At 39.6% G+C, this 11,739-nt stretch overlaps 1 pseudogene; it reads left to right on the top strand.

The window, feature by feature from the left end:
• The window catches only part of LOC102877363, a 6,387-nt pseudogene extending 582 nt beyond the window's left edge, over window positions 1-5,805 (top strand).
• Window positions 5,806-11,739: the final 5,934 nt, after the last annotated feature.

Here is an 11,739-nt window from a genome sequence, read left to right as displayed (position 1 = left end):
ACATATTAGTAAAATAAAAACACAATTCCAAATACCCGTCTCTTAAACTATTTAAAAAACAAAGAAGTTACAGCAAATGCAGTCTTTACAGATTTGGGTAATTTTATTTGCATCATATAGTGATATTTTTAAGCCTATGGACAATGAAACAATTTAAAAAGCTCTATCAGGAATGAAAATTTAGATGTCAATTATACTTTTCTTTAAAAAAAAGTTAAATCTCTGAATAAGCAAGATTCACTTTTGTAGGTAGTTGTTGTTATTGTTATGTGCCGTCAAATAGCTTGTGATTTGTAGCAACCCTATGTACAAGAGCCCTAAACGATGCTCTATCCTGTGCCAACCTCGCCGTCTCCAACACACTCATTCCCACTACTTCACTCACAGAATCGATCCATCTCATCAAGGGTCTTCCTTTCTTGCGCCATCCCTCCACTCTCCCAAACATGATGTCCCTCTCCAAGGACCAGTCCCTCCTTGCAACATGCCCAAAGTTAGATGAAGCTTCAGAATCCTTGACTCCAAGGAACATTCTGGCTTTATCCTCTCCAGGCCAAACCTGTTTGTTCTCCTAGCAGTCCATGGTATAGTCAACAGTTGTCCAGCATGACAGCTCAGACATCAATTCTCTTTCTACATCCCTAGTCACTGTCCAACTCTACCATGTATAGCAACTAATTGTGAAGACTATAGCCTGCATCAGGCGCACCTTAGTCTCCAGCCTGACGTCATTTGTAGGTAGAGGTCCTGCTTTTTTATGTGTTGGAATTAGTGAGATTGGCTCAGGAAAGGGAAGAATTCAGAGCTGCTGTACATGGGGTCGCTATACATAGCAGGTGATTCAATGGCACATAACAACAATAAAATATGATATTGGTTATTTTTTAAAATATAAGCCTGTTGTTTAGAGTCAACAAGACCTCAGAGAGGTCTTATATATAGTTGATTGTTATTATATTTTGGAGGAACATTCTTTAAGTGGTACAGCACTCTTCTGTCAATATGGTGTACTGAGGTAACCTGGGATTGCTGTGATTCTGAACCTTGTGCTATTGGGGTGTCAAATGCCATAATGGTTACCTGTAGTGGACAGTGTTTAGTGGAGCTCCAAGTTTAAGACAGTTTTGAAAGCAGGAGTGGCATCCACCTCCTAAACAACTTGCTCCTGGAAATGCTATGAACTTTGATAAATGTTGGTAGTTATATAAAGGCTTCAGGCCTTTGGTTCAAAGGGTTGCTATGAGACATGCTTGACTTGACAACAATCAACAACACCGACAGCAATCATCAGCACAACTCATTTCTAAAATGAGGCACTTCTGTTACGTATACAAAGTCCTATAATAGAATTACATCTGGAATGTAGCACTACTACTTAATGTTAGCCCTTTGTCATTAAGTCTCCACATGAAATCACAGTATTCTTAGGGGCTGAAGTATCCTTTTTAAACAATGTAATTGTTAATTATACACATGGACCTTACTGCATAGACTATATAGGAATCATCAATTACGTCTGTGGAAAGCGATAATGGAGAAGCTCAATTTCCATCAGTGGAGGTATTTCAGTTGTAGGACACACCATCCATTTCTCACATGCAAGTCCAAACTAAAGCTGAAGATACTTAAAACAAGTTCACATGAGGCAAAAGTTGACCTTGAGTCTATTCCACTTGCATTTAGAGATCATCTAATGAAGATTTTAGACATATTGAACACTAATGACTAAAGACTAGAGGACATCTTGGATACTGTACATGAGGAAAACAAAAGTTCATTAAAATTTTTTTAAAAGGCCAAAATAGATGGCAGGAGAGGCTCTGAAACTTGGTCTAGAATGTAGAGAAACTAAAGCAAATGGAAAAATTTTGAAGGAGAACTGAACAGAAGATTTCAAAGGAGAGTTTGTGAAGTCAAAGTACTAAAATAAAATGTGTAAAAAGCAAGTGTTAGAAAACCTAAAGGGATGAGATCAGTTAGTATTTCTCAAACTCGAAGAATGGGAGAAAAAAAAAATTCAAAGCTCAATTTACAATACTAAGGGACCCCATGTACAAATTATTGAATGAAATAGGAAGCATCAAAACCAGATGGAAGGAATATAAGTTGTTCTAAAGAGGATTGCTTAGTGCTCTACTATTTAAGATGAAAAAAGAAGTTAAAGCTGTGTTGAAAGTGCTGGAGAAAAAATTAGTGTTAACAGAATGCTAATTGAAATGTTTGAACAAACATTAGAAATGCTAAAGGTGTTTATTCACTGTTTTCGTTTAAGCCAAAGCACAGGCTATGTTTGTGGAGGTAATTTAGGCATAGCCATGGTCTTTTGTGCTTTCAATATGCTAACTCATCTCAAATTTTAATTATTTTATGCCGTGAATATTTAAGCTCAGGCTCTTATTGTTCCAAAATAGAAATGATGTTGTTTTTAGGTGCTGTTGAGTATGACTCATAGTGACCCGATGAACAAAAGATCTGAACCTTGTTCCATCCTACGCCACCCTCACACTTCCTGACACACAAGAGCCCAATCCACCTTGAGGGTCTAGTTGAGGGTGAACATAGAAATACCTTCTATTTTCTCCTGAAAAATAAATGAAAAAAAAATCAGGCAACATGTAAAATGATAAAGAAGAAAAAAAAAATCTGTTATCCCCATCCAGTGACAATCACTATTAACGTACTTGTGCTTTTTCATTTCCCTCAAGATATTCCTTTTTTATACTTTTAAATAAAATTTTGATGATGACCTAGTGAGGAAGCCTTAGTGGTTAGTGATAAGAAGTTATGTTGTAATCCCAGAGGCACATGGTTCAAATCTGCCAGCTGCTCTGTGGTAGAATGATGAGCCATCTCCTTCCATGTGATTAACTGCCTCTGAAGACTGGTAGAGGGTCAGCTATAGCTCAGTTTGGACTCAGTGGTACAAAACAACAACAGCAATAAGGTTACACAATCTAATATTGTACTTAGGAACATTGCTACGTAAAATAGGTCTCTTTTACGTTAATTAGTATGCTTAATTATGGTGTTGGTTTAAAAGTTGATTTTTTAAAGCCATTGTGTTGGCCTCTATGGTTTCCAGCTACCTTAACTGCAGAGACATAGTCTTGTAGATCATCAACAGGGAGACTGGAGACCCTGGTGGCAAGACCCTGATTATAGTGGTGGAGAGACTGTAGCATTGCTGTGGAGTAACTGTGGCAAGCTGTAACTAGAGGAGCCATGTTGTAAGGCTACAGTTAAAGGTTTTACTGTTCTGTTCTTGCCAGATAGTGGAAGAAAAATATGACTGCTGAACTGAAACCAGAGCCTGGACTAATTGAGAAGTTGTGCCTTGAAACTGCTGGATTAAAACCGGGACTTGTATTGGATGATATTCTTTGACTCTGCCACTCATCAACTTACTTTCTAAATAAACCCCACTCTCCATACCACAGTCTGTGAGCCAGCAATGAATAAATGAACAGCTGCTGTGGCTCAAGCGATATCATGAGCCTGGGCTCTTTATCTGCTTTCTGCTCTGGGGTGGCAATTGGCTGTGCTATTTTCACTCCTTTTGGCCCTTTCAGAGAGACACTCATGACCCTGTGCCCTCATGTCCCATTTTCTGCTTTCTAGACAATAATCATTCCTAATTCCAATAATATTTCACTTAACCGCACTTTCTTTTATCAGTTCTGTTTGACTGGGCTTTTAAATTATGTCTTATGATTATGCAATTGCTAAAAAGTTTTGTTGGCACTCTTGAATAAAATTTTCTTCACTTTTCTTATTCCTTCAGGATTAGGTTTTATAACAAGAATTGCAAAACACCAACCATGAGTGCTCAAGCTCCCCTTTTCAAGGACCTCTGATAAATATTTATACATTATTCTTAATAGTTTGCAGCAATTTTCACTTTAGAGAAGTACTATGTGGAAAAGGATCAATATAATGATGATGTTATTAGTTGCTGTTAAGTCACTTCTGACTTGTGGCATCTCTGTGTGCACAAGATAAAGTTTTTCCACAGGACTTTTTTAAAAAAAATACCAGTTCATATGCAAAATTTGAATACATTGATTTCCAGATAAGATTCTTCCAATTTCCCTCACCTCTCCATCAAATTGTACAACTCCATGATTAATTCCCACTCCCCCTGCACATCCTCATCCTCTGCTTCCAACCTCCCCCACCCTACTTTGGATCCTCATACTCATTCTACAATAATGGTTTTATGCAATATTTATCCTTGTGTGGCTGGGTTAGTTCCCTCAGCATAATGCTCTCCAGTCCCTCCCAAGTTAGATAATAATTTACCAAATCACTGTCCACAGAATTATTAAGACTATGACCTTTCAGAAGCGGATCTCCAGGTTTGTTATCCAAGATGCGTCTGGGTGAGCTGAGACAGCCAACCAGTTGCCTAGTAGTCAAGTGTTATCATTGCCAAACAGTAAAAACCAACTCCTAGCTGATCCTCTAGCAGATTTTGATAGGCTGTAAATCACACAGGAGGAGATTGCCCGTTTTCGGCCATGAAGGTGATGGAGAATTTGAACACTAGAGAGGAAGTGGTTTTGGGTTAGAAAGGTAATCACGAGCCGACACCTCGTCCGCCCCAAGCACAGGCCCCTTTGCACAGTCACCGTCGCCAGTTCACACGCACCACCCCCAGCTCACCGTGGATGATGACATGGCTGTGCTTGTGGTCGACAACGGCTCCGGCAAGTGCAAGGCCGGCTTCGCGGGCGACAACGCTCCCCAGGCTGTCTTCCCCTCCATCCTGGGGTGCCCTCGGCACCAGGGCGTGATGGTGGGCATGGGCCAGAAGGACTCCTACGTGGGGGACGAAGCCCAGAGCAAGAGAGGCATCCTGACCCTCAAGTACCCCATCGAGCATGGCATTGTCACCAACTGGGATGGCATGGAGATGATCTGGCACCACACCTTCTACAATGAGCTGCATGAGGTCCCCGAAGAGCACCCAGTGCTGCTGACGGAGGCCCCCCTGAGCCCCAAGGCTAACCGGGAGAAGATGACCCAGATCATGCTCGAGACCTTCGCCACCCCTGCCGTGTACGTCGCCATCCAGGTCGTGCTGTCCTGCAGGCCTCTGGCCGGACCACCGGCCTCGTGATGGATGCCAGCGATGGAGTCACCCACACTGTGCCCATCCATCTACGAGGGGTACGCCCTCCCCAACGCCATCCTGCATCTGGACCTGGCTGGCTGGGACCCGACGGACTACCTCATGAAGATCCTCACCGAGCGAGGCTGCAGCTTCACCACCACGGCTGAGCGGGAAATTGCACGTGACATCAAGGAGGAACAATGTTATGTTGCCCTGGACTTCGAGCAGGAGATGGCCACAGCGGCTTCCTCGTCCTCCTTGGAGAAGAGCTCTGAGCTGCCCGATAAGCAGGTCATCACCATTGGCAAGGAGCGTGTCTGCTGCCCTGAGGCACTCTTCCAGCCCTCCTTCCTGGGCCTGGAGTCTTGTGGCGTCCACAAAACTACCTTCAACTCCATCATGAAGTGTGATGTTGACATCCGCAAGGACCTCTACGCCAACACAGTGCTGTCCGGCGGGACCACCATGTGCCCAGGCATCGCTGACAGGATGCAGAAGGAGATCACAGCGCTGGCCTCCAGCACGAAGAAGATCAAGGTCATTGCTTCCCCTGAGTGCAAATACTCTGTGGCTCCATCCTGGCTTCCCTGTCCACCTTCCAGCAGATGTGGATCAGCAAGCAAGAGGACGACGAGTCTGGCCCCTCCATGCGTTCACTGCACACTGCAAATGCTTCTAGGGGGACTGTTTAGTTGCGTTACACCCTTTCTTGATTAAAAAAACCTAACTTGTGCAGAAAGCAAACAAACAAACAAACAAACAAAAAAACACGAAAAAGCAAAGGATGAGACTTGGCATGGCTTTATTTGTTACTTTTTGGTTTCTTTCTTTATTTATTTATTTAATTTTTTTTTTTGCACGCTTGACTCAGGGTTTAAAAACTGGAACGGTGAGGGTGACAGCAGTTGGTGTGGAGCAAGAATCCCCCCAGTTCTCCAATGTGGCCCAGGACTTTGATTATACATTGTTCTCTTTTTTAAAAATAGTCATTCCAAATAATCAACATGGCGATGTGACAGGAAGCTCCTGCCTTTCCAAAAGCCTCTCCTGTCCCCTAAGCAGAAGAGCCCCGTCCCTCACCAGGGTCCACGCATGGATAGCGGTGGCAGGGAGCATTGCTTTTATGTACATTATCCAATTTTTTTGTTGTTGTTGTCAAAAATTCTTCCGCCTTAATACTTGTTCTTTAGGGTTTTGTTTTGTTTTCTTCCCAGTAGTCAGCTATTGGAGGCTCTACATTTTTGGGGCCCTTGCCCTTTCCCTCAACTCTAGAAATATGAAGGCTTTTGGTCTCCCTGGGGTGGCTGAGATGTGGAGGCAGCCAGGGCTTTACCTGTACACAGACTTGAGACAAGTTGAATAAAAGTGCACACCTTATAAAGTGAAAAAAAAAGTGCAGTCACTGATTACACCATCAGAGCTTAGATATAGATCTTAATTCTATGAAAGTATTTTTAAATACATTCTTATCTGAATATATGTTTTATTATCCCAAACATATTGCTGATTGATCTGACCATTTTGCCAGCAGAAATTTTCTTCCCTTGGGTCTTCTGAACATAACTCTTTTGAGAGAGATCATATCATCACAAAGATGGATCCAGGGTCTCTTCCCATATTATTCCTTATGCAACATATCAGGCGAGATGTGAATTTGCTTCACAGAAGTAATAGTATTTGTCTTAAGTACCTTTTTGGCTAATCTGAAGCTTGGTGGTTCAAACTTTATCAGAAGTGTTTTGGAGATAGGCTTCATTCACATAAATAAAAAAAAGATTCTTTTTAGTCATTGTGAGTCACAGGTGACTCAAAGATACATAACAACATCTACTTTTGAAAAATCAACAGTTGAAAAATCTTATGAAATACACTTCTCTAATGCACATAGCGTCACCATGAGTCAGAATTGACTCCGTGACTACTGATTTGTTTTTTGAAGATCTTTTATTATATTTCTTTCTTCCCCCTTAGACCTGACAGAAGTCAGGCGGACTCCTTCTTAACCACTTTTAGTCCCAGTGGCAGGGCCATCTCCACTCATCATCCTGGCTGCCTCCTGAACTGCAGTGTGAGCAAATGAAATAAGAACAAAATATTCCTCAGCCACTGGCTCCATGCTCTCCTCATATTCAATCATGAAGACTAATGAATCAGAGATGATTGCGGTGGTAAAAATCCAAATGCAGATTTTTGCTGTCCTTACTAATGAGAGAAAAATATAGTAGACCATTGGCCTAAAGGCTCCAGATATGATTCCTTTGTAACTTAGAGTGCATTAAAAAAGCTTCAGTCAGCAAGATAAGTTAATTTTTTTGTGACCTTTATAAACTCTTTTAGCCTGTATCTTGGGAGCTTCTCTTAAAGATTAAATTTTTAAAAAATCCTTTTAGCTCAGGCCGACGTAGCATCTGAGGCTCTTTGATTTCAAAGGCTACATCCAAAATCTATAAAGAAATTCTGTTCGTGACAATTATTGTCAAAGTAATGATTAGCTAACATGTCATTTTTAGTTTTTAGTGTTCTTGCCTCTATGATTTTAATCCAATAAGTAATCCAATAGTGCTCACTTCTTCTTAATGTAAAAGTTGCATAAAGGAAGAGTCATTTCCAGTTGGCTTTGCCTACATTTGCAAATTTTTGAGAAAATAAATTGAATTGTCACTGGTATCACCTCTGTCACATGTTACTCACTGGAGCAAAGTAGGGTGTAAGACACAGATATGAAGAGCTGATTAAAGGAATAAAAGTCATCACCTTAAAAGTTATAAAAAGTCTCTTGTTGTGATTTATATTATGTGACTTTGAGTTGGAACCAACACATAGTTCCTCCAGTGAGTTTTTTTTGTTTTAATTTTTTTTTATTATTATTATTTTTTTGTGTGTGTACCATTAAATCAGATCTAACTGGTACAGGAGGAGATTGTCCCTTCTTCCCCAGCAGAGCATCTGGTGGATTTGAACTGTGAGCCTCTGGGATTGCAGTGCAGCTTCTTGCCACTAGGCCACCAGAACTCCCCTTCCTCCAGTAAGTTTTTAAAGGCTGTCAAGGAGAAGCTCGTGGATTCAAACCATAAGCTTTTGGGTTTGCAGCATAATTCCTTTCCACTAAGCCACCAGACTTCTCGTATGGATTCTTTAGGTGACACAAACACATACAGATGCTAAGTGAAAGACTGGCAGTTCAAATCCACCTGAAGGTATATTGGAAGAAAGACCTGATAGTCTGCTTTGAAATGATCATAATCATGAAAACTCTATGGAGCTAAGTTATACTCTGTAACATCCGAGGCCACCGTGAATCAAGATAAACTTTATGGCAACCAGTTAAAAACCTTGAGGTTATATTGTTTAATTGAGTCCATGAACTTAAACAATTGATATCGTACTGTTATCCAAAAGTGATAGAAATCATTTTTCAGGGGGAAGAATGCTGAAGAAATGTGAGAGAGTCTGCACTGATGACGTCATTCATTTAATGCATGTGATGCGTAGCTTCTATGGCTGTTGGATGTCAGGTTGTTTTGGACACTCCCTCCCCCACCCCCCAGCCAACAGTGTGTTTTTTACTGGCTTTGTTAGTGACTACAAGAGTCATCATCCTAGGCATCTGTCACTATTTCTATTACATCCAACCTACTGACCCAGAAAATCCGTGGTTGACATAATTGATTTCTCTATAAGGTCCATTCGGCATTTATTTTATTTTTGACATCCACCTACAGGGTCCCATAAAAACTCAGTTCCAAGAGGGGAAGGGATGAGAATGTGGGAGCAGAGGGGTGAGGGTGGGTAAGGGTGAAATCACAGGGTTGCACAATTTGGTGAGTGGAAGGAGAGGGAAAAGGAAATAAAGATCCAGTGGGGATCTGAAAAGACTGGGTAATAATGGACATAGTCCAATGGTGATTAATTTATAAAACACAATATATGGGGCGGTGGGGGAGGGGAAGAAAAACATCAAAAAATAACAAACAAATTTGGAACCTGCATCTCTGTGTCAGAAAAATATATTATTTTATAAAAGTTCACATTTTGGTTTTTAATAAGAAAATTTTATTTTATATTGGTTTACTTACAAAGTTCATATACATTGTTTGTCACACTGGATCTTTCTCATTTCCTTTACCTACCTCTCCCTTCACCCATCAAATTGTGCTACACTATGATTAACTATCCGCCTCGCCGCCCACTCTCATATTTTGAAGAGAAGAACTGTAAAAAAAAAACTGTCTTGCTTAGAACCATTCTTTGAAGTAATTGCATTTCTTAAGATACATGTGAACTTTGGGGACTATATCTCAAAGACAGGCATGCCAATTCTGGGAGAGTTCTGTCTGCAAATAACAACAGCAGAAAGAAAGAATAATACTTAGGAAAAAGAAAAGGTTTGTATTCCAGAACTCATTTTTACCCTATCAGACTTCATTCTGGATTAACTGAACATTTGATCTGCGGCACATACTTTCCCTTACTCTTGGGATCTTGTCACCCAAGTCCCAGAAAGTATCTTGACTTCAAGTTGAGATACACAAACCAAATACTTAATATAGATGCTGGACAGTTAATTACTGCTATCTGTATAAACCTCTATGCTACCTCATTATTCGGAAAGTTTACATGATCTTTTTCAAGGCACTTAGATAATAATCAAGAAGGAGATCCAAGATTTAACCTCAATTGTTTATCTTCTAAACATATTGACATCTTCCTATGTGCTCTAAAATCTAATAATCTGCTGTGATCATGCATCATTCTGTGCAATTTTCTGAGAGATGAGCAAAGAGAAGGAAGATGAGAGTTTGCATAAAATTGCAGTAACGACGGAGTTTACATACCCTAAACAGATATCTCATTAAAATAATTTCCTTTTCACCTCATTGGCTGTGGGTTTTCAGTTTTGGCTGAGCTTTGGGACTGATCAGACGTGCTGTCTACTTTCTCATTGTTTTTGTAATAATTAACTTCGTATAATTATGTTCATTTTTAGTAAATTAATAGCAATCTGAGGATATCATTTTGTATATAACCCTTTTTGTTTTCTAGCTTGATGTAGTACAATATAAAATGTTATTGAATATGTATATATATCTGGACAGGAAGATCTCAAGGCAGATATCACTTGTTAATTTCTTCTAATTCTGTCACATATGTTCTCTACTCAACAACAAGAAATGAGTGAATGGAAGTGATTTTGGAAAGAAGGTAGGATCACCTGTTCTATCAGAGATGAAATACTCCTAAGGTTCCTGGAGCTGACTTTTACTATAGTGCCACCATGAAAGATCTGAAGATCATTATTTACTAGAAATAAAGGGACAAGGCAGAAATCGATTACTACAACACTAGATTTATGTTTCCATTGCTCTCTATATACATCTCTATTTGTCCTAACTTCATGGGGAGGATATTTAATACATAATGGAAGGAGGCTATTGCTCTTGATTTATTTTTTGTTTATTATTTTTGGCATTCTGTGGAGAAATTCTAGAAATCAATACTGGCTGTGTATGTGTGTGTGTCTAAGTACCCTGGGTACAGTGCAGGCTTAAAGGTTCTGAGAGGCAGGGAGACTTTCCGCACTCCTTGAGTTCTTTTTTAAATAAGTAAATTATATCTTTCCCTCATGGATGAAAGTTATCTATCTTTTTAAAAAAATTTACATGTTATTATTGTCACAAATATAAAAATTAGCTTACTTGTCATTAAAATAAGACAATATATTGGGTTTTGTTTTTGTGGGGTTTTAGTTTGTTGTATATGTATTCCCCCACTCCAAGTATTTAAATTTGTAGACTTTCCCTTTCTATAATGGATTCTCACTGATCTTGGATAATTCTGTCTTAGAAATTCATTTATTTATTCTCAATGCTGTGGAAGTGGTGGAAGTGGTTCTAGGTTTCCAAGTCCATAAAATAGCATTGGGAGGAGAATGCCTTTCTCCTGAGAAACCGCTGGTGGATTAAAATCACCAGAGATGGATGAGCAGCTTTGGGTTAACATCACAACTTGCTATGAACTACACTATAGAACTCCCTCAAGAAATTGATTAAGGAATTAGAATCTATGTCTTGGATCCAAGTGATAGGTAAAGAAAGAGATACAGATATATCAAAATTTTAAATTAATCATGACAGAATAAGAAGATGGTAGTGACATAGATTAATCACTGCCATCTATTTGATTCTGAGTCGTGGGAACCCTCGAGTAGGTTTCCGAGGCTGTAAATCTTTGCAGGAGGAGACCGTCCGTCTTTCTTCTGCTGATCAGCTGGTGGATTCAAACTGCTGACCTTTCCATTTGCAGTGCAACATACAGTGCACTACACCACCAGAGTTCATTAGGTGAGATGAGCCCTATCTTTACTCTGTAATTAGGTATTGAACTTAAAATAGGCAGATAGAAAGTCAATCAACATTAATTTATGTAGATGATGAGAATAGGAAATTGTTTTCTTGGAAGGCATTACACTGTTTCATAAAGTTCAGTTGAGTCAGATTGAAACTCAAGAGCATGGAATGCAATAAACGTCGACACGAAAGTTTCTGAAAGCTATATAATGATAGAAGAAAGAAAAAACAGAGTGGAAATTTTTTTGTTTTCAATAAAATTTTTATTTATTTTTTATT

This window comes from Elephantulus edwardii, unplaced genomic scaffold, assembly GCF_000299155.1.
Source record: "Elephantulus edwardii isolate Elephantulus edwardi_28Jun2011 unplaced genomic scaffold, EleEdw1.0 scaffold00042, whole genome shotgun sequence".
In the NCBI taxonomy this organism is placed as follows: domain Eukaryota; kingdom Metazoa; phylum Chordata; class Mammalia; order Macroscelidea; family Macroscelididae; genus Elephantulus; species Elephantulus edwardii.
Note: the sequence above shows the minus strand (reverse complement) of the source record. Positions and strands in the feature narration are given on the sequence as shown.